Source organism: Lissotriton helveticus, chromosome 6 (genome assembly GCF_964261635.1).
Source record: "Lissotriton helveticus chromosome 6, aLisHel1.1, whole genome shotgun sequence".
In the NCBI taxonomy this organism is placed as follows: Eukaryota; Metazoa; Chordata; class Amphibia; order Caudata; family Salamandridae; genus Lissotriton; species Lissotriton helveticus.
In genome coordinates, this window is record NC_136067.1 from 1,178,683,131 (window position 1) to 1,178,707,178 (window position 24,048).

At 42.8% G+C, this 24,048-nt stretch overlaps 1 protein-coding gene and 1 pseudogene across 1 annotated transcript in view; both read right to left on the bottom strand.

Annotated features, from left to right (window-relative positions):
• TMEM200A (transmembrane protein 200A) overlaps positions 1–24,048 on the bottom strand; it is a 769,591-nt gene that overhangs the window by 125,215 nt on the left and 620,328 nt on the right. The gene's annotated exons all lie outside the window — the stretch shown is intronic.
• Positions 3,499–24,048, bottom strand: part of LOC144762638 (uncharacterized) — a 36,006-nt pseudogene continuing 15,456 nt past the window's right edge.

The window sequence follows — 24,048 nt, forward strand, 5'->3', positions numbered from 1 at the left end:
CTTCGAGATGTCGTGTATGGCCTCTCCTCCTAGGTGTAGAAGCATGGCTCGTCGCCGCTCCACAGCAATGTCCGCGGCAATAAAGTAGTTTTCCAGGCGCTCTACCCATTTTCTCCAAAGAGCAGCCTGGGAAGGCGGTGTGCCCGTGACCGCAAATGATTCTAGCGACGGTACAGTGGCCATGAGGGGGCTGGGGGACCGGGCAGCAGAAGGGGTGGCTTGTCACAGGTGGGCCTGGAGGCCAGGAGCACGCCAGATGTGCTTGCAGGCAGCGAGAGGCAGCAGCAGGCGATCCGGCAACGTTGCACGCGAGATGCGTGATAGATGGCAGGTCTTCCTCACGCGAGATGCGTGGGAGATGGCAGGGCTGTCGCGTTGCACGCGCGATGCGTGATGAACGGCCTGCCGGCGCAGCGCGGTAGGCCTGCCGGGCTGGTGGGACGCCGGAGGCAGGGAGCAGGTGGGAGTGAGAGCGCGGCCGGGCGCCAGGGGGAGAAGCACACACCTGGGACCACGGGGCCTCGTCTGCTGGGGACGCCTGCAGGCGACAGTCCAACGCCGTCAGAGGGCCAGGGAGGCAGTGGTGAGTCTGGCGGCAGAGCGGCAGGGCAGCGAGGTTCGGGCTGCCGAGCGGGCACGCTGCGGGGCCGCAGGAGCAGGTCCACTGGAGCAGGGGGGCGGAGCGTGGCACGCGATAGGGTGGCGAGACCACCTCGTCACCAGTGTCGTATCGTGGGTGGGCCTAGGACTTGCACAGATGGAGACCACACAGTGTGACAGTGGTGGTCAGTACTCAGCCTGCCACACCCAGGGTCCTGGGCTTTTTATTGCCTTTAGAACGTGCCCTCCGTCTTACGTCGGGCGGAACCACTTAAACTTACGCTTGGGGGGGACAACAATTGGGGCAATATTGTTCGTGGGCCGAAGTGGTTGCGCCCACTAAGCACAACACTACAGAAGTGAGCAGCCACAGCCACAGGAAACACAGGTCAGAGTCGCGAGTGACGGAGTGACGGCGGGTGCAGAGTGAAAGCTGGCATTTTCAGAATTGCTGGGCGCAGCGGTGCGGAGTTAGTTCCGGACTGTCTGCAAGGCCAATGGTTTAAACACGGTTTAAACACGGTGCATTCTCTTTAAAGTGAGGTAGTGTTGAGCACTGGAAAGGGACAATTTGGACAGTACTGCTCATTCCAATGCAGGGGTTAAGGAAGGGTAAAGGAGAGTAGCACCCAATATAAGTTCAAACCTAAAAACTGTGTGAAAAAAAGGTTACTTCAGAGGAGGAGGGGCCACCAGCTAAGAACAAGCTAAGAGCAAGCTAGGATTACCAAGATCTAACCTCAAGCCGATAAAGAGGTTTTGACTTTTTGGGAGTACTGGGGTATAGGAGTACTGGATACCCGAGCAAGGGGGGGTGAGCAGTAATTGAAAGCTAATCGCCACCGTCCCTTGGTCCCACCGTCCTGCGTACCAGCCACCCCCGGCAACACTCGGTAGCTTGTACTATAATATACATTAAGATCAAGTCACGAAAAATCCTCCGGAATAAGGGAGTAGAGGAAGGCAATAAAATAAACTAAAGGAAAAGGAAAGACAACAGACAGCAGACGCACAAAATGCAAGCAAGCTTTAGACTGAGTAAAGAACAGGGGATATGCGGTCGGGAATAATTCGCCAAACACCCACCCACAAAAACAGGAGAAGAGTGCTTACAAAAGATCCAACTAAGCTAGCAAACAAAAGTAAAACAAAAGAGGACTTCATATTGTAAAAAAATAGTTTGGTTTCACTTTCAACGCCAGAACCATTTAAGTTCGGGGGGAACAACGTGAAGCGCAAATTCCACTTTCTAAAGGACCCAATGGCGGCAATTTATGCAATGACAGAAGAGGCACAATGTTTACAAAGCCCAATAAAACCACCAAACTTAATAACCCCAAATAAATCGGGAGAAATATGCCCTGTACTCTGGGAACCAGTGGCAAAACAACCACAACAGCAGCAACAAAAAATCAGAAACGGACTGGAAGGAAGCGCAGGAACAATTGACCAAGAGAAATCAGCAATCAAAAGATGGTTGATAAAAACAACAGCACAGATACACCAACCCATGACCACGCTGGATAAAGGGAACAAGGAGGAAAAAGGAAAAAGTCAAATATTAAAAAAAGATCTAAGTCAAATCGAGTCTCAAGACAATGTTCAAGACAATGTTCAAAAGATAGATTGGACTAGATCTTTTTCAACTTCCGAGGAAAAAGAACTCATCAAGGCACTAGAACTTAACACACAAAGGGATGAGGAATTACGGGCAAACAGGCAAGGGAAAAACATAGAATCCGGCCCGTTGGAAAAAAGGGAAACTGGAGTAAAAGGTGGAGCCATCTCAACCCCCATTAAACACACAACCAGTCCCAACCGATGGGAGGAACAAAATAAGGAGAAAAGCGGTCAACCACAAGAAAAAATAAAAATACAGTCACCAATCACCATTTCCTCAGTAAGTGGATTCGACTCTATATCAGGGATCTTAATGCAACCCAACAACACTGAGCCAACTACTTGGAGTGAATCACTGCTAAGAAGTCCACAGCAAGCAATTAATGTCTTAAACTTCCAATCAGATAAATTAGACGTCCAAGTAGATCTAATGAATCTAATTACCACACACATAGCAGGAATAAACACAAAACTGGATAAAATCGCAGCCCAAATTACTAAAGGAAATAATAAAGATATCCAAACTAAAAATAAAACGCTGGATCAAAGTTGTGGATGTGGCCAAATAATAGACAAACTGGCGTCCCTACCGGAAATACTGACTGAAATTCTACGAGCGGCACAAATGACAAGAACAACAGAAGAAATACTGGCCCGAGAACATAAGAGCGAAAAAATAAGGACACAAGTACAAGAAAACAGGAGGCCAGTCACACAATCCGACGACGTTATAAATATAAGGGAAGCAAACGAAACAAATAATCATGGAAAAGGGCATAGTGAAAACAAAACCTCTCCTTCACCAGGCATATTAGACAATCAAACTAAAAGACAACGCAAACGAGCGCGGAAAGCTAGGAAGAATGCTAGCAAAAAAACTAAGCAGGAAAAAAGTCAAATTTATGCTATATGTACGCAAAAGTCGAACAAAAGCATTAATGACCGGGTGGAAGATATCGAAAAGCAGAATCAAATAGCCAAGAAACAAATATATCAGATAGTACGGGGTTTCTTAGCACTTCCATGCAAAGCAAACAGATGTCACCAGAAACCGACCAATACAAATAAAAAAGAGGACAGAATGTAGGAGTAAATACAATAAATAATATAAAGGTTGAAGCAGAAACAAAGGGAAAAAGGTCAACATATAAACCAGTAATAGAAAAACATGAAGGAGAAACAAGATTACTGGAATATATACCAGAATCTAAAAATCAAGACAGATTAATAAACAGGGACCAAGTAAAAACAACCATAAGGAAATCAGATGATAAGATATCAGACCTGTCTAAAAGGGAAAAAAGTTTTGAACTACAAGCTGAAAGTTTCATAAGTACCGACACCCAATTATTAATTACTTTGGACAAAGAAGGCAGGACATGCAACGCACCGTTTGAAAAAAATACATACAAGGATAACGCCAGGTCAGATATAAGTCATAGAACAGCAGAGATTGAAACAGAGCAAAGCGACGATGTAGCTACAACATCAAAGCCTCCCCTAATAGAAAGGCCCTTCGTAGAGTTTATGAGTCAAAACAACTCCAGGGAATCGCAATGTAAAAAACTGGACCAAATCAAAATCAGAACCAACAAATAGATTCAGCAGAGCCAGGTTGTAAATTAATATTCAGGCCGGAATATTCAACTAAAGGAAAAATTGACACTAGGGGAAATATAATGCGATTATTTAAAGAGATTCCTAAATTAAGGAAAATTACATCGGCGGAACGTTTGGTGGTAGAATTTATCCAAATGAATAAAGAGACAGAATTAGAAGTAAGCAGTACAACCTGGGTATCAAAAGAACTAACCAAGTTGATTTTCTTCACAAGAGCAGTCTTTGTAGCCTGGGGTATAACATTAGCATACCCAATGCGCATAAAATATCCATACCCGCTATTAAACAATGAGGTACACCAATCAATAAATACAAATAGAAAGACAACTTCCATATTAAAGGGAGCAAGAAGTACGACCACAACCGAACAAATAAGTCGGGATTCATGTTTAAACAGTACGAATTCCAGACAGTCGAACCATCAGTCTGAAGGAAATCAAGATTGGTCCTGGCTACCTCATACTTTGAACTTACATCGATCCTGATGAAAATATCACAGGTAGTAGGGAGCAATGCAATAAAAAACAGGAATTTAAGCAAAAGGAGAAGAGAATAAGAATCTGCTCCTGGAATGTACACAGTTTTAAAGAAATGGAACAGGACCAGGAGACCATCTCCTTTCTGGGAAAATTCAACATAATTCTCCTACAAGAAACATGGAACGTAACACTAAGACACATAGCAGGAAGAATTTCACGTAATGGCAGAAAAAGTTGCCAAGTATGGACACCCAAGGGGGGGCCTGTCCACATACATAACAGTAGAATATGATTGGAAAGTAGAGGAAGTGGATCCTGGAGAAAACTGGATACAAGTCATAAAACTGGAGTATAAACATCCCTCAAATGGCGCTTGGTGGAAGTTGCTGGTTTTAAACATATACATCCATCCCGAAAAGAAAAAGAAAACTGAAAAATTGTCAAATTTGATAAACATAATAAAAACATTGCAAGTAACACATCAAAATTATGAGATGATTGTCTCAGGCGACTTTAATTGTAATTTGACAGGGGGAAACGACAACAAGAGTAGAAGCCAAAAAACACCTCAAGTAAACAAGTGGAAGTAAGATCTGGAATCTCTGGGATTTGTTATTTTAAACGGAAATACAAAGGGAGACCAATCAGCAGGAACTACCTTTTCATGTGGAAATAAACAATCCACAATAGACTACACAATAATCAGCAAGGATCTTGTACATCTGGTCGATGAGCATTTCAGCTTTATAACGCGGCCGGAGAGCGACCACTTCCCTCAAGAAACAGTATTACATCTAAACATACAGCAAAAAGAGAGTACAGCATCCTTAGTCGCAATACCAGAAGTATATAACTTAACCCCTTCTGCGCTGATGACGGAACCGCTCCGTCATCAGCCGTGGTAGCGCTGTGCTGATGACGGAGCGGTTCTGTCATGGCCCGCTTGACGCGCCTGCGCAGCGTTGATTTCGCGCCTGCGCGGCGCTTTCTATTGAGCGGGCGGGCCATGACGGAACCGCTCCGTCATGAGCACAGCTCAACCAAGGAGCGGAGCAGTTCCGTCACCAGCAAGGGCGCGCCGCGCCCCCCCGCCCCCTTAGTGCTGCGGCGGAATAGCCGCCGCAGCGAAGGTGTTAAGGAAACTTAAATGGAGAGGAACAATTATCAAAGAGATAATGGACACAGTGAATAAGCATGTAGAGAATACTGGGCCACTGGAAGCACATCTACTGGCACAATATTGGGAGAATTTGCATACGTCTTTGTTAGATAAATTTCCAGCAAAATCAGTAGGCAAATGTACGTATGGAGCCAAAAAGGAGCCATGGTATAACATACAGCTGAGAGATCAAAAAAGATACATCGCAAAGAGAGTAAGACTGTGGCCCACATGCATCAAGCATTTTTGGAGTCGCAAACGGTGCGATTCCTTTAAATCGGCCGTTTGCGATTCCAAAAGTGCTGTTTGGGATGCATCATGCTATTTTAGAAATCGCAACTATTTTTCCGATTTCTAAAATTGCGATAGCATATAAGAATTCGCAATTTTGCGATTTCTTAAATGCCATGCATCATTTAAAAAAAATGTGCGATTTTTCAAATTGGAAGTGCAAATTACCACGAAGTTCAACCTCGTGGTAATTTGCGAAATTGTTTACAAATGCACAAAAATGCATTTTTTAAACTGTTAAGTTACAGACACACATGTCCTTAGGACATGTGTGTAGTAACTTATACTGAAAAGTACATTTCATGGGTGCAGGGGGGGGTCATTTGGACCCCCCTCTCCACCCTTGAAATGCATTGATGAATTGCGATTTCAAATTGCGAATTCGCAATTCCCATTCATTCCTATGGGCATTTTGGCCCATAGGAATGAATGGGAATTGCGAATTCGCAATTGAAAATTCGCATTTTTAATGCGATTCGGTAAAAATAGCGATTTTTACCGAATTGCAAAAAAAAGCGAAAATATTCATGCATAGGCTTTTGCGATTTCTAAATTGCGAATCGCTATTTTTCCGCAATTTAGAAATCGCAAAAGCCGATATTGATGCATGTGGGCCTAAATGCTGTAGCAACCAGAATGGGAATAGAAAGAGATAATAGCAAATTAGAAAAATGAGAAAAGAATACAAGGAAGAGTGCAGAGATGCAAAAAGGATACATACAGAAAAACTATGGGAAGAATTGCTGTGGGCAAGTAAATTATCAAACAGCAGTGAATTTTGGGTCCTAATTAACAAACTAACTAAGGGAACAGGAACCCAACCGAATGCAGGAATAAGTGAATCAACTTGGTTGCAATATATCGACAAACTGTATAATACTCAAACGGGGCCACATATGTGGGAAGAAGCAAGCATAGATGAAGCAAAAGGAAAGGTGATTGGTCCCAATTATTGGCGTGGGAAGACCTGGGTTTGCACATGGTAGGAGACCTCTATATAGATGGGACGCTGGCCCCGTTCCAGACTTTACAAGAGCAGTTCGGCCTGCCGAATGGTACCTTCCTGTTGCATGCGGCGGTTGTCGCAGCGATACAGCGGCATTGGGGGGGTGGACTGATGGAACCGGAGGTGACGACGGTGTGCCAGTATGTGGTGATGGCCGCGGGCTCCGTCAAGGCGGTGACCTGCCTCCACAACAGAATGTTACATGAAGGACTGGTGCCTCTGGTTGAGTTGAAATCGCGATGGGAGGCCAGCATAGGTAAACAAATCCCGGACTCCGTATGGGGTCAGGTGTTGCACAGGACCTGGAAAGAGACGAGGAATGCCAGGTTTCAGCTGGTACATTTTTTCGTTCTCCATCGGGCATATTTGACCCCGGAGAGATTACGTCGACACTTCCAGGTGCTTGATGCCATGTGCCCACGATGTTTAGAGCCTGAGGTAGATCTAGACCACATGCTGTGGGGATGCCCGAAGTTAGGGAACTACTGGCCGGAGGTAGGGGAACTCCTGAATGCTGTCACGGATCGGGAGGTAGACTTTGACATGGCGACGTGTCTGCTTCTTTGGTTCCCGCACACCAGAAAGACCAAGGTAACGAGCAAATTCATTGGGTTGGGATTAATACTGGCACAGCGTGAAATCACTTGGCATTGGAAATCTAAAGAGGGGCCGTCTGTGCGGAGATGGAGGAATGAGTTGGTGAAGTGGTCGGGCTGTGAGAGTGTGCTACGGATGCGCCAGGCCACTAGAACTGGTAACGAGAAAAGTTTGGAACTGGCGCGGTCCTGGGAGCTGGTAGTGCAGGCTTTAAGGGACTACTTAACTGAAGGCGAAGAGACCGATCAGATATAGGATGGGATTCCATGGGACTACTTGATTGTCAGAACTTCCTGGTAGTTGTCATGCCCTAGAGCAGGAGGGGAACATTGGAACCCGCATTGGCAGCAGTTGTGGGGGGGGGGGTACTGGGAGGGAGTCGAAGGAGGGGGTGGCATGCCGCCCAGCGGCTTCCTCCTGGAACCGGGTGGCCGTGGGAGGTCGTCATGATGCTTTAGTGGAGTGATAGTGGAATGACCTAGGGCTAGATGGAGAGGGATGGGTTGGTTGTTCTGGGATAAAAGCAGATGCGATGTGTTACAGTTGACCTGTGGCCCGAATAGGGCATGCACTGAGGTACCTCCAGCGAATTGGTTCATTGAAGCGCCGCCCAGCCTCCGGGATGTGGGCTACTCGGCTGTGTATTATATTGCTATCATACTGAATGTTGGGGGCCGTCAGTGTATAGGTTGGCCTGTTTGAAGAGTTTATTCCTGAATCTGCAATAAAAATATATTTAAACAAAAATAAAAATAGATGAAGCAAAAGGAAAAGAACTGAAATTAGCGCCAATCGCTCTCAAAAAATGGCACGGAATCGGAAGACCTAATACCATTGACAACAGTAAAACACATAAAAATTTTGATTAAAAAATTGAAAGCCGAAGGCGCCACAGGGCCAAATGGGCTGCCAAATGCCCTTTTTAAACAGCCTCACTTATGAAAGTTTCAATAGACGGTATATTGGCCATGTTGCAAAGACTGGATGTAGGACAGACACAGCCCTTTTTGATTTATGTTATGTAATGTTAACTGCTATTTCTATAGCACATAATCACCAGCAGGTCTTTTAGCGCTTACAGAGAGTGGCCAAGACCACCGGCAGCCACCAGAACACGTGTGGCAGATGATTAGACTGTGTCTAAAGCCTCCCTGAAAAGGAGCGTTTTGAGACGTTTTCTGAAGAGGAGTGCGAGTTCCTTGCGGAGGCAATCAGGCAGTTGATTCCAAAGTTGCGGGAGCAAGACAGAGAGAGCTCTGCCACCCTTGGATACTGTTTTGAACTGTGGGACAGCCAAGAGGCAGGCCTCGGATGACCGAGTGTAAGGCCCGGCACATAGTTCACAAGGCGATCCTTAATGTAAATTGGGGCCTGGCTGTGGATGGATCTGTGGGCAATGCAGAGGCCCTTAAACTTTAATTGCTGCTTAATGGGGAGCCAGTGTTGCTTGCACAGCAGAGGGGTTGCATGAGTCCTTCTGGGAAGCCTGAAGATCAGCCTAGCTGCATCATTCAAAGTCACCTGTAATTTGTTGATGAGCTTCTCAGGGAGGCCAATGCATAAGGTATTCCCATAGTCCAGTCTGGACACGATTGTAGCTGACACAATCATCTGTAGTACTGCAGTTGAGAGAAGGGGGGGGGGCGAGTTTCCGCAGCTGTCTCTGCAGGCCTGTGCGAGTTCCAACCATGGTCACAGCTTGATTGGCCATGGAAAGATCGGCATCAATCTTGATGCCCAAGCTTTTTACGACCGTTGCTGGCGTGGGGGTGGTGCCGAACTCTTGGGGCCAGGAAAGATCACTAATGAAAGTTTCAATAGACGGTATATTGGCCATGTTGCAAAGACTGGATGTAGGACAGACACAGCCCTTTTTGATTTATGTTATGTCATGTTAACTGCTATTTCTATAGCGCATAATCACCAGCAGGTCTTTTAGCGCTTACAGAGAGTGGCCAAGACCACCGGCAGTCACCAGAACATGTGTGACAGATGATTAGACTGTGTCTAAAGCCTCCCTGAACAGGAGCGTTTTGAGACGTTTCTGAAGAGGAGTGCAGGTTCCTTGCGGAGGCAATCAGGCAGTTGATTCCAGAGTTGCGGGAGCTGGACAGAGAGAGCTCAGCCACCCTTGGATACTGTTTTGAACTGTGGGACAGCCAAGAGGCAGGCCTCGGATGACCGGAGTGTAAGGCCCGGCACATAGTTCACAAGGCGATCCTTAATGTAAATTGGGGCCTGGCCGTGGATGGATCTGTGGGCAATGCAGAGGCCCTTAAACTTTAATTGCTGCTTAATGGGGAGCCAGTGTTGCTTGCACAGCAGAGGGGTTGCATGAGCTGTATTCCCATAGTCTAGTCTGGACACGATTGTAGCTGACACAATCATCTGTAGTACTGCAGCTGAGAGAAGGGGAGGGGGGGCGAGTTTCCGCAGCTGTCTCTGCAGGCCTGTGCGAGTTCCAACCATGGTCACAACTTGATTGGCCATGGAAAGATCGGCATCAATCTTGATGCCCAAGCTTGTTACGACCGTTACTGGCGTGGGGGTGGTGCCGAGCTCTTGGGGCCAGGAAAGATCACTACAGGGATTGATCTTCGAGGGAATGACAAGGACCTCTGTATTGTCGGGGTTGACTTTTAATGAATTAACTATCATCCAATTCACTGTGTATCTGAGGATGTTTTGCACCCATAAGTGGGCCTGAGGGAAGTTGTCACCCTGGAGGATAAGTTGTGTATCGTCCGCGTGGTTAAACACTTGGCAGTCCATGCGTGCTAGGGCAGCTACCAATGGCTTGAGATATATGTTACAGAGGAGCCGGGACAGTGCTAAGCCCTGGGGGACGCCACACATAAAGGCGCCTCTGTTCGACACCTGCTCACCCAACTGGACTCTCTGGGACCGTCCTAACATGAAGGATTCGAGCCACTGGTGTGCCAACCAGCAGCCATGACTCTGAGCTCGTTGAGTACAGACAGCGGTAGTGAGACAAAATATCGAAATTAAAATATCGATATACAATAATATCGATGTTTTAATTTCGATGGTATAGAATATCGATGTCCAAAATATCGACAGACAGAATATCGTTTTTTTAAGGTATGTATGTTACTAATATCGAAATTTATTAATATTGACATTTTGTTTAGTGTATGTATTTTAATATGTTGTTTATATGTTTGTTAAATATGTTTTGTAATGTATGTTTGAAAAGTATTAAATGTGTTTACATTTTGCGTTTTAGTATCAGAGCGGGTTGTGGGTTTATAGGGGAATAGGGTGGGAAGTAATTTAATATTAATTAATTAATTAATATTTTTTTGTAAATATTTTTAATTAATAATTAATTGGTAGTTGATTAATATTAATTAGTTAATTACATTAATTAGAGTAAATTTTTTAATATATGTATTTTTTATTGTTAATTAATTAATTGGTAATTAAATAATATTAATTAGTAAATTAACTTAATTAGAGTTAATGTGCTAATATATTTAATTTGTTGTTATTGTTAATTAATAATTAATTGGTAATTAAATAATATTAATTATTTAATTAAATTAATCAGAGTTAATGTGTTAATATATTTAATGTTTTTGTTATTGTTAATTAATAATTAATTGGTAATTAATAATTATTAAGTGATTAAATTACGTGATTTATTTATCTGTTGTGGGTTGTGTGTTTATAGGAGGATATGGTGTGATATAATTAAATGTAATTTATTAAAGAGATTGTATTTATTTGTTGGTATTTATTGTTAATTAATTAGTAACTAATATGTGTTAATTAGTTCATTTATAATAACATCAATTTAGTAATATTAATTGTTATTAATTGATTAATAGAAATTAATAATAATGGTGTTTTTTTTGTATGTGTAGTGTGTTGTGTGTTAAAGGGGGAGTAGTGTGGGAAGTAATTTTTACCCCCATGCTATCCAATGCTTTCCCTACTGTTGCACCCTCTGGAGTGGGAATAGTAATTTAAACCCCTATGCTATCCAACACTTTCCCTACTGTTGCACTCTCTGGAGTGGAAATAGTAATTTTTACCCCTACGCTATCCAACGTTTTCCCTACTGTTGCACCCTCCGGAGTGGGAATAGTAATTTTTACCCCTACGCTATCCAACGCTTTCCCTACTGTTGCACCCTCTGGAGTGGGAATAGTAATTTTTACCCCTACGCTATCCAACGCTTTCTTTACTGCTGCACCCTCTGGAGTGGGAATAGTAATTTTTACCCCTACGCTATCCAACGCTTTCCCTACTGTTGCCCCCTCTGGAGTGGGAATAGGAATTTAAACCCCTACGCTATCCAACGCTTTCCCTACTGTTGCACCCTCTGGAGTGAGAATAGTAATTTTTACCCCTACGCTATCCAAGGCTTTCCCTACTGTTGCACCCTCTGGAGTGGGAATAGTAATTTAAACCCCTACGCTATCCAACGCTTTCCCTACTGTTGCACCCTCTGGAGTGGGAATAGTAATTTAAACCCCTACGCTATCCAACGCTTTCCCTACTGTTGCACCCTCTGGGGTGGGAATAGTAATTTTTACCCCTACGCTATCCAACTCTTTCCCTACTGTTGCACTCTCTGGATTGGGAATAGTAATTTTTACCCCTACGCTATCCAACGCTTTCCCTACTGCTGCACCCTCTGGAGTGGGAATAGTAATTTTTACCCCCACGATATCCAACGCTTTCCCTACTGTTGCCCCCTCTGGAGTGGGAATAGTAATTTAAACCCCTACGCTATCCAACGCTTTCCATACTATTGCACCCTCTGGAGTGGGAATAGTAATTTTTACCCTTACGCTATCCAACGCTTTCCCTACTGTTGCACCCTCTGGAGTGGGAATAGTAATTTATTGGTACCTAGACTTGAGATCGAAGGCGTACTGACACTTACCATTCCTAATCCCCCTTACCTAAGCAAGATACGTGATTTAATCCTAGATCAACTGATTTTTCCTACATTTGGTCCAGAAATACCATCTTATGAAGCGGTTGTCCTTCGCATGGAACTGTTGGATTACGTGCTATGTGCAGTTGGAGCAAATATCATTATTGATTACTAAAGACTTTTGTAAATAGCTGTTGAAACTAACCTAGAGCCAAGTGGAAGAAGAAGAAAGTTAGGGACTTTCCACAGAGGACGGAGAAGGGTTAGGGCTGTCTGATGCTGTTGCAATTGTAGAACTGAAACGGGGATTTTGCCTCAGAGGTGGTTCAAGAGACTCAAATAACCAAGAAAGTGACTTTGGACATTGTCCTGAGACCATGGAGGCTGGAATCCCGACTCGTAGAGCTAAGTGCATTGTAGGCACCCATGTAGGAGGAATGATACTCCTTATTTTTGTAGTAGTTATAATCTCCTATTTAGTACCACAAGAGCAGGCAGTGAAGGTTGAGGGAACACCGACACCTACCACTCCTAGCAAGAAAGAGGTTAAGGTAGGAGCAGAAAAAGCTTTGCTAGCCGAAGAAAGCCGTAGGTTACATGCAGATCTGTCCAAGGGCAATTTTGGGCAGAATACGTATGCTAAGCTGTTGTATGAATATATTGATGCGATGGATGCGAAAGATTGTTATGTGTGTATGCAATTGCCAGCTTCAGTAGATGAGGGTATTAGATACCATCACCTTCCATTGACATATGGAATTTCATGTAGTTTGCTGCTTAGCATATTTTATGGGCGAAATCATTTTGAGTATTTCTTTTTGAATTATGATGCTGTGCTTCCAGAAGTCCCTGCTTATAAACACTTGAACAAGTTCGACTATTATAAGTCAGAGGACAGACTTGGATATTTTTTCATTCCAACACAGGAGTTAGACACCACATATGCGCACCGACACAATTTGACATGCTTGCTATCAGAGACAGAGAAAAGATTCATAGAGCAAGTGGAAGACAGGTACAAAAAGCAGAAGCAGTTGCGAGATTCAGGGCAAGGTAAAGTGGATTGGACGGAAGAGGAGAAGCAGCACAAGTCAAGAGGGAGTTATGGGCCGATAGCTCTAGACGAGGTACAGAAGGGGAAGTTGTGCATTCACAGGCCACAGACGTATTATGAAAATGTGTATGTGGGTCATACTACATGTGAGCATACTTTCACACTGGAGTATTATACGAAAGATTTCTTGAAGCGTGTGGTGCAGGTGATTCCTACTGTGTACTTCGTCTGCGGAAGGAATGCGTACGTGAGATTGCCGGAGAAATGGTATGGAACGTGTTACCTAGCGATCATTTTTCCCAAGATTTACCATACTGCAGATTTTGCCCTCATAGAGGGAGGACTTCAAAGAAGGGTGAAGCGAGGGGAAAGCGCTGGAGCAATAGTTGGAGATGTGTTTGGAGCAGTGATACCCATGCTGGGAGTCATATTGAATGACGTGAAGATAAGGCGGTTGGTAACTGTAGTGGATGAACTGTCGATGAGTACAGCAAAGTCATTAGTGTTGGTTGAGGGTGAGATGTTGTCGATAAGGACGATGGTTTTGCAAAACCGTCTTGCCTTAGATGTCCTTCTAGCAAAGGAGGGAGGAGTCTGTAAACTTTTGAAGGTCCAGGAATGTTGCACATATATTCCAGACAATTCTAAGGATCTGGAAAGATATATAAGCAACATTACCGCAATTCATTATGAAATTGAAGATTTGACGCAAGAGAACATGTGGGAAAAGGTTGGCAAGGGATTTGGAAATGTTGGAAACTGGTTTGCAAATCTGGGAAGGAGTTTCCTTGGGTTTGTACTGAAACCCCTCATCATAGTGGTGGCATGTGTGATTGGATTGTGGGCTTTGGTAAGAGTGTACAAGTGGTATCGGTCAACTAGATTGGAGAGATCGATGCGGTTGCAAGATCGAAGAATGGAGAGACTGCAGGACAGTCAATATCGGAGCTTGAGAGCGTTGGAGATGTTCAAGCGAGGGAAGGAGGAGACAAGCTCTGTTTAGCTCGGTTCTTGCCCCTGGGGAAGGGTATGATGGTGGTGATGACACAGGTCGTCAAAGGGGGGAACTGAGAGAGTGCTTGATAGAAGTGAAAAATTGTAGGGGTGCATCATATTTACAAGTAGTTAGCACACGCATATTTAGAGGATTTATTAATTGTGTTTAATGTCATGTAGGGTTGAAGACTAATGTAATTGGTGTTAGAAATGCATGTAGAACTAATGTTAGGAAGTTGAAAATCACGAATGCCGCTTTCATATAGAAATGTCGTTTGATGTGAAGGCTTTCACTAAAATGAGATGTGTTTAAATAGGCTGCCATTGTGTATTTAGATCTGCTTTATTAAAACTCATTGTGTGCCTTTTATATATAATATAATTGTTGTAGTAGAAGAGAGTATTTTGATTTAAAAGATGGAGGCCTAAAGAACGAGAAGATGGTTCATGTTAAGATGTTGGGCCTGTAAACGTGCAGAGTCCTAGTTCAATTGGATTTGTGTAGGCCTGATGGAAAATGTCTTGCTTAGCATTAAATTGTGGAAATGTTTTTATAAAAGCTGCTTTTAGTTAAAGTAAATTGTAACATTAAGAAATGTGAGCCGAGTCACATGTATTCCTTTGCAGATGCCGGACCAAGTAGATAGTAGAGTAGAAGGGCCCATTGTGTGTGAATGTTAGAATGCTAGACCCAGACATGGAGGAGTAGCCGAGGAATTCAAGAAAGCAACTTGAAGCGAAGAAGAGTCTGGGACCCAAGGACGTCTCAACGGACCAGGATGGAGAGGTGCCATGATGGAAAATTCTTAAACCCAACACCTTCTAGAGGGGCGTACCTGAGGGCGTGTTGCTCGCATTGTGGGGTTTCGTATTAGGGACAGCACCCCGAGGGTGGAGGCAGAGCAGATGGTCTTGGAGGCGAAGGAAGCGGTTGATAGGCAGAGGACTTAGCTAGGATTGAAAAGACTCTAGACAAACAGAGAGAAAGTGAGTGAACTTCTTTGGAAGTCACCACAGCTGACACCTTTATCAGGTTGGGCTATCGTTGAGTAGGGATGTCACTTAGCATAGTGTAGGGACAGATTAACCTGAAATTTTACTTGTAAATGCCTACTAAAACTCAGGTTATAGCAATTCTTGTTAGCCTGATGATTCTCGAATTGATTCTTGTAATATTCTTGAGCCGTTTGAGACTTTTCCGTAGGATTATGTTTGTATTAGTGCCAGTCTATCTTTTGAACCTCTTGCTGAGGTGCATATATCTGCAGTTGTTTCTGGCCTTGTAATAAATCTTTAAACTTGATTCTTAGTTGGTGGTTCTTTGGGGGAATCATTGAAATTGATTTGTTAATGGTGGAAAGATTGCCTAAATTCATTCTATGACAGATAAAAAGTTCCAGTCGACCTGTGACGGGATTCTGGAGGAAGTTAAGCAGATTCCAGAAACGAAAATCCCGCCTTTACAGAGGCAGTGTTTTCTGGCATTGGCATTATGTGCAGCCAAGGTCTCCCTAGAGGCCACGCTTGGCAGGCACCTCCTTTTATTAACCAGATCTCACGTGATCACGGGGTCTACCACTATCGCAGATAGTGAAAGGGGTATTATCACGAAACCCCCTAGTGTATACGTATTCATGCATGCTTCCTGCACTCCAGTTATGTCACTGGAGCGATACTACACTAAGTTTGTGTGTTCATTCACATTTGCAGGCAGGAGCTCTGTGGGATACCCAAAAACACATAATTAACCCTAAATTTATGGATGTGGGAATGCACTATACTAGCAGAATTTACACAGGTTCAAATCACGTTTACAAGGGTAAAATTCCACCAATCCTGAAACTCTGAATCAGGATGAAAATTTTGGATTAACCCACCTAAGAAGAATGTAAGTATGCAAGTAGCTTTGCGAGCTGAGAACTGATTGACAGTGAGGTCCAGATTTAAACCTTAGCTCAGGTACTGTCTCCACCCAAGTCTAGACAGGACTGGAGCAGCTTAATTTTGGCTCCACCCTTAAACGTCACATATTTACGTTGATTTGTGCAGATTGACTTTATTATATTTCGTGTAATCTAACATGCTAGTAAACAATGGAGTTTCAATTATATATTTGGAATGTTCCATGATAAAACCATAATGGAATCATTAATGTGTGCCTAATAATGTTGAAGATTTTAGCAAAAATGTACTTCTCGTTTATAGCTATACACATTTTCTAAGATACAACACACAGACCCATGTAACCATAATTTTATTCTACATAATATTCAATATATGTACTAATGATAAGTGTGCATGCACCTTTAGTCTATGTTAAGTGCACTTAATCTGTTGTGCTAACTTAGCTTAATGGAAGGCCTTAGGTTTTGAAGCCAGATGTTTAAACTTTCACATTAGAATTGTTTCATTACAATGTTCTCTCCTCTGCAGGTGCAGATACAAGATTTCATTAGCTAGTGAAAAGACATTGTTTATTTGCAGTGATAGGAAGGTATTTGAGAATACTTTTGTCAAGAATAATATGAGCTAGCGAAGTTAGAGACGAGTTCTCATGGCGTACAGAGGATGTTCAAGGTTGATTTGATGTACCCAATTGAAGGTGTGGGAGAAAAGCTGAAAGTTGCTAATTTCTACCAAGGAAGGTGGAATGTACTGGAGATAATGACATTGGCTACTTTGAATACCGTGTGTGATAATTGGTCTAGCATTGTTGGTTAGAGAGCAAACACCCTTAAAATTCCATAAGGTGCAGACTTCTTTGCTATTCCTCTCAATTTGCGGCTTCATTCTAACCATTCCATAGACGTGGAATACCTTTATAGAAGACTCAACCTGTTCCTTGCTTTTTCATTTATTAAATAAGGGGTTCCCTACCTTAGTTTAGAGTAGGGTAAGTGAGATTTATTTATATCGTCCATTGATTAGACAAGAGGTTTGAATCCTACAGTTCAATTTTCTGATCCTCTTTCTCATTTTCTGTAGTGCTGACACTGAGTTTTTGGTGTGACAAACTTTAATTAGGCGATATGGATTTTTTCTCATGATATTATACTTTTATAATATGCTTCTGAGACTCATTTATATCAGTCTGTAGTCCTGGCTTTATTGCATGAGTACATTTGTTCATGTGTTATGAAATTGCAAATGATATTAACTCCCTCTTACCTCTTAGGCAACTAATAAAAGGTCCACCGACAGAAGAGAAGAAAATCAATGGGCTCAAAGCTTTTTCAGATGGTAGCAGAGCGAGGATGGTTTGTTTTTGAAGTAGAGGGAGGTAGAAAGGCTATCCTAGAATAGTTTAGACTCAAACATCAGTCCCTCCAGTATGTGTCCTGACTCGAAGTATCAGCGAAGTTACAGAGGTTAAGAAGAGAGTGGTAGCAGCAGAGGAGTGAAGTGTATCACGGTGGCTTATACCTAGCTTGTGGGTTGTATAGGAATGGTGTGTTGTCTGGCAGAGTTATTTTGAGTGTTGCGTGAGTGTGGTTTGTCATGAGACATCATTGACAGCCCAATTGAAATAGGGACTTTATCTTTATGGATGAGAGTGAGGTATGATCAGTGCTGTGAACCTTTTGCGCCAAGGGAAATTGTGCTGATCAAGGTGATTCTCTGCAGGTCGAGGTTTTATTTGAATGTGTGTTACAACAGAAACCTTTCTTGGGTGACTGTAGTCTGTTGGTTCATTTATTAAAGCAGACAATTGCTGTTAGTCATTCAGGTGTTTGTATGGGATGTATGATGTTACAACGCACACTTTTACAACGCATACCTTTACAACACATTTTTTACAACGCAACATCCATTACAACGCATTCCATTACAACGCATGCCATTACAACGAAATTTTAAAAACTACATTTACAACGCATTTCATTACAACGCATAATACCTTTACAACGCATACCATTACAACCCATAACATTACATTGCATGTTTGGTAAGTATTGGATAGTGTAGGGGTAAAATTTACTATTCTAACTCCAGGGGGTGCAACAGTAGGGTAAGTGTTGGATAGTGTAGGGGTAAAAATTACCATTCTAACTCCAGGGGGTGCAACAGTAGGGTAAGTGTTGGATAGTGTAGGGGTAAAATTTACTATTCTAACTCCAGGGGGTACAACAGTAGGGTAAGTGTTGGATGGTAATGTTATGCGTTGTAATGGTATGCGTTGTAATGACTGAGTTGTAATGACATGCGTTGTAGTGGTGTGCGTTGTAGTGTCATGCGTTGTAGTGGTTGCGTTGTAATTGCATGCGTTGAAATGGATGTTGTGTTGTAAAAGTTTTGTTGTAATGGTAGTGCGTTGTAAAGGTTGTTTCCCGTTTGTATGTGTTGGTGAAACAAATGAGTGTATGGAAATTGTAAAAGACAGTGAGCCGCTGCGAGGAGCGAGATTGGTGTCATAGTGTGCCACACTGAGATTGGTGTAAAGCTGTGCTGTCATTGGTTGTTTACTTCATGGAGTGCTGAGCTGTTCTTGGTCAGTGGCTTGGTACAAAAGTTGTGGCGAAAACATAGTTTCTGGGTTGAGACTATTCTGATTATATTGCCAACACATTGAGGTACAGATGAAATGTTTTAAAATGTTACATGACTTGGTGAGGGGAAACCCATCAGAGAAGGAGAAGAGGCACTTCCTGAAGATATGGCGATAAATGTAGGGTTTCACACATGCATTTGGTTTAGTCAATGGTGCAAGGTCACACAGAAAGAGGGTGCACTGGTGTTTCTATGCTATGGTATATTTAATGTGAGAATCATTGAATAATTGAGAAGGATTTTATATGAGATGAAACTTTTACCTAGACCTACACAGTTTGAAGCATGAAATGCATGGAAGTGAGTGGAGAATGCCATAGAAAAGGAGATATATCCGGATAGATATAGAAAGGCAGTGCGTACATACATTGATGCTAGGTGTGATGCAGAACAGAAAAGGTGGGGAATGGACATTGGAGAGGGAGCAAAATTGAATCCTGCAATGACCGGAGAACAAAGTTGGACAAGGAGAAAGAAGGAGAAGAGAGACAAATCAAAAGGATTAGGAGAAAGGAAAGAGGATAGCAATAGTGGCAAGGGTGATAGTCTTTTGGATGTGTTACTGTCAGTACGACAATGAAAAAGGTCAGTACGTCCACCTCCGTACAATGAGCCTCACATGATGAGTGGGGGAAGCGCTAATCTAAGTGGCCAGATGGGAGTGGCTACCGCACCTGTAATGTGAATTCCAATGTGATGGGGGCTACTCCTGTGAATGGGAATCAAAACGTGATAGGAAGGAGATAAGGGATGTGTGCACCTGGCACCTGTACAGTTCTTAATGCTCCAGACACCCTTTACTCTTCCAGTTATTGTTGGCCCAGTGGTTCCTATATATAATCCAAATTCAGCAGGGAATGCGAGACATAATTTGGCTCTTCCAGCTAAAATACAAGTTTCAGGGAATGCTCCTATGAGCTCAGGAACGAGAAGGTTTGTTTTTTAATTCCAATGAATGAGAGTTCTCCTTGTGGTGCGAGTGCAGACCCATCGATAAATCAAACTGGATCTGTACCTCTAAGGACATTTCAGGGATTGCCAGAGATTGACACGATTACATGGGAGCCACCTCTGAATGCAAATAATGGCACACCTAGAGAGGGAGGAATGTCCAAGACTCCAGGGGTACAGTTTAATTTGAGTGTTCAAGAATTTGATGACTTGTTGAAAACCTTTAACAAAGCGTGAAATGAGAGTGGAAGTACGGAAGTGAGTCAGGGAATAATTAGGTCAACACTGAAGGTAAATTTGATAGACGTGGTTCAATTGAAATTGGAACTGGATGAAATGATAAGCGGAAGTCTTGAGATGTTCTGATAGATGTTTTACAGCCCGTTTAACTTTTGTTTATGAAAAATGATGTTTACTAGACGACCAAGACAAACTCATGATAAGTTGATCGACTTAGCCAAACAGTATGAAGTAGATTTGAAGCGGACAAAAGGCTTGCAAATGAGCCATTGACTCTCTTCCTCTGATCAGGAAATAGAGAATATGAGAGTACCTGGGCTGAAAATTTAAATTTGAGAGTTAATTCAGAGCAGTCAGATTTTGAAAACACTAGATAAATGGAAGGACAAGTGTACCAAAAGATCTATGGGGGAGCTGCCTCTTGTAGGGGAGAAAGGAGCAAGTACTACAAGTTTCCCCTTACAGAAAGTGCCTAATGGGGGTTATGTTCATGTACCTTGGAGTAGAAGTGATCTGGCATCATTCACAAATGACTTTCCGTGATTAAGAGAGAAGCCTGTGGAGTGGTACAAGAAGGTTGATCGATTTGTGAACATTTCGAAGGTTCTGTGGACTGCATTGAAAACCTCTTTTGACATTGTTGTTCCAAGTGATTTGTGGGCTGCATGCAAAATAGCTACAGGATGGCCTGAAAGGGAACCAGAAAGAGATGCATTGACACATTATCCACCAGTTAATGTAATGAAAAGTTGTGAACAGGTGATGACTTGGTTGAAAGCTAAGGTGCCACCACAAGAGATTGATTGGGTTAAGATCGATAGGACAACCCAATAACCTAAGGGGACAGTTCACGCATTCTATGAGAAATTATTGCAGGCTTTTAAGCAGTAAAATGGAATGGATGTGTTGAAACCTAAGGATATGGGACAGTTTTTGTCCAGATTTGTGACAGGACTGAGATTTGAAATTAGCATGATGATTGCCGAATATTGCCATGATGAGATTGAAATGAAACAGGAGAAGCTGATGATTGTGCAGATGAAGGCTGCTCAGAGGAGCAAAATATTTATCCCTTTAGGGAAACGTGGCACCAATGAAAGGTTTTGATCAGCACGGAACTTCTATGATACAAGGTGGAGGAGGTTTTCAATCGCAGGGGAGAGGTCGAGGAGTTTCTATTCACCTGGGTACTGGAATTGATGTGGCCACCTTGAAAAAGTCTAACCTGTGTCACTACTGTAACCGGTATGGGCATTGAAAGCAGGAATGTCGACTTAACACAGCTAATCAAGTACAAAATGTAGAATTTGCTCAGCCTCAGAATAGTAACCCCATGCAATCACAAAATGTACTGAGACCGAGGTTGTGACTGTACCTGAGAGGGGAGGAAGATTGTGCACTTGGTGCAGTCTTGAAGGAAGACCAGAGTGGCTCATTTGTGAAGCTGAAGTAGATGACCACCCCATGGTATTTTTGATTGACACTTATGCTACCCGATCTACAGTGAGTACAGTGGAGGTTCCAAACCTACCCCTCTCGAAAAGAAGAATCCAAGTTCTAGGAGTGGCGAATATGCAAATGTGCAAATGACAGAAGAGGTGCCTGTGGAAATAGAGTCCTTTGCTGAGAATCATCAATTTGTGGTATGTGATTCCAGTCCTGTGTGTCTGCTGGACATGATTTGTTGTGCAAGTGAAATTGCTAATTTTCATCACACCAAGAGGCATCAAAATTCAGACAAATGATTAGAACATTGCTTTCAGAATAGCAAATCAAAATGTAGCTGTTACAATGTCCCCAATGATGACAATTGATGAGTTACCCTTAAATCTCAGAGATTCGGTGAGGATGGAAGTTCTGGATTTTTCAGGGAAGGATATTGGACTCATTAAAGGGGTTTAGCCTGTCCGAACACAAGTAAAGCCTAATGCGGAGTAGCCAAGAACACCGCAGTTCAATTTGACCCCAGAAACGATTGCTGGTGTTACTCCTGTGATTGAAAACATGATCCAACAAGGGATTTTAAAATAAATCATGGGGAGTCAATGTAATTCACCCATTATGGGCCTGCAGAAGACAAGCAGTAAGTACCGCATTTTGCAGGACCTGAAGAAGATAAATAGTATTGTAGTTCCTTGGTGTCCCACGGTACAGAATCCAGCTGTGATATTATTCCAAATTCTATGAGAAGCTGAATGGTTCACTGTCATTGACCTTTGCCAGGCATTCTGCTCTGTATCATTACATGAGAATAGACAGTTCCTCTTCGCTTTCCAGTTTGGAAGCAATGTTAAGGAATGGTGCTGAGTTCCTCATATGTATACGGAGAGTCCTTCTATCTTCAACCAGATCTTGAAAAAGAATGTGGAGCCTTTGAGCATGCCCTGCAATTCAGTATTGGTCCAATACATTGATGGCCTGCTGATTGCGTCAAACACTCAAAAAGCTTGCAAGATTGATACTGTTGCCTTGCTGAACCATTTGGCCGAGAACGGGCATAAAGTATTCCTAAACAAAGTGCAGTACTGATTGACAGAGGTCCTGTATCTAGGACATTACACTTTGAGGGGATGAGAGTGAGGTATGATCAGTGTTGTGAACCTTTTGCGCCAAGGGAAATTGTGCTGATCAAGGTGATTCTCTGCAGGTCGAGGTTTTATTTGAATGTGTGTTACAACAGAAACCTTTCTTGGGTGACTGTATTCTGTTGGTTCATTTATTAAAGCAGACAATTGCTGTTAGTCATTCAGGTGTTTGTATGGGATGTATGACGTTACAACGCACACTTTTACAACGCATACCTTTACAACGCATTTTTTACAACGCAACATCCATTACAACGCATTCCATTACAATGCATGCCATTACAACAAAATTTTAAAAACTACATTTACAACGCATTCCATTACAACGCATAATACCTTTACAACGCATACCATTACAACGCATAACATTACATTGCATGTTTGGTAAGTATTGGATAGTGTAGGGGTAAAATTTACTATTCTAACTCCAGGGGGTGCAACAGTAGGGTAAGTGTTGGATAGTGTAGGGGTAAAATTTACTATTCTAACTCCAGGGGGTGCAACAGTAGGGTAAGTGTTGGATGGTAATGTTATGCGTTGTAATGGTATGCGTTGTAATGACTGAGTTGTAATGACATGCGTTGTAGTGGTGTGCGTTGTAGTGTCATGTGTTGTAGTGGTTGCGTTGTAATTGCATGCGTTGTAATGGAAGTTGCGTTGTAAAAGTTTCGTTGTAATGGTAGTGCGTTGTAAAAGTTGCGTTGTAAAAGTTTTTTCCCGTTTGTATGTGTTGGTGAAGCAAATGAGTGTATGGAAATTGTAAAAGACAGTGAGCCGCTGCGAGGAGCGAGATTGGTGTCATAGTGTGCCACACTGAGATTGGTGTAAAGCTGTGCTGTCATTGGTTGTTTACTTCATGGAGTGCTGCGCTGTTCTTGGTCATTGGCGTGGTAAAAAAGTTGTGGCGAAAACATAGTTTCTGGGTTGAGACTATTCTGAATATATTGCCAACACATTGAGGTACAGATGAAATGTTTTAAAATGTTACATGACTTGGTGAGGGGAAACCCATCAGAGAAGGAGAAGAGGCACTTCCTGAAGATATGGCGATAAATGTAGGGTTTCACACATGCATTTAGTTTAGTCAATGGTGCAAAGTCACACAGAAAGAGGGTGCACTGGTGTTTCTATGCTATGGTATATTTAATGTGAGAATCATTGAATAATTGAGAAGGATTTTATATGAGATGAAACTTTTACCTAGACCTACACAGTTTGAAGCATGAAATGCATGGCAGTGAGTGGAGAATGCCATAGAAAAGGAGATATATCGGGATAGATATAGAAAGGCAGTGCGAACATACATTGATGCTAGGTGTGATGCAGAACAGAAAAGGTGGGGAATGGACATTGGACAGAGGTCCTGTATCTAGGACATCACACTTTGAAGGGA